This window comes from Oryzias melastigma, linkage group LG14, assembly GCF_002922805.2.
Source record: "Oryzias melastigma strain HK-1 linkage group LG14, ASM292280v2, whole genome shotgun sequence".
In the NCBI taxonomy this organism is placed as follows: domain Eukaryota; kingdom Metazoa; phylum Chordata; class Actinopteri; order Beloniformes; family Adrianichthyidae; genus Oryzias; species Oryzias melastigma.
Genome location: NC_050525.1, coordinates 3,980,667 through 3,980,914, shown reverse-complemented (window position 1 = coordinate 3,980,914; position 248 = coordinate 3,980,667).

Genomic DNA, 248 nt, shown 5'->3' with positions numbered 1-248 from the left:
AAAAAAAAAAAAAAAAAAAAAAAAAAAACTGAGAGGAAAGTTGTGCCATTAAAGCTGGATTTTCTGCCTTACAGACTGAATAAGCTGAGATCAGATACAATGATTCTGTTTGATTTGCCTCAGAGAAAATGTGAAGACCCTTTTTTAGTGGCAGTCAGACTGCAGCGGGCCAAAGGCTGCAGTGTAACCCAGTAGCACTTACTAAACCCTTCACAGGATGTGCCTTATTCACTCAAACTAAATCAGGA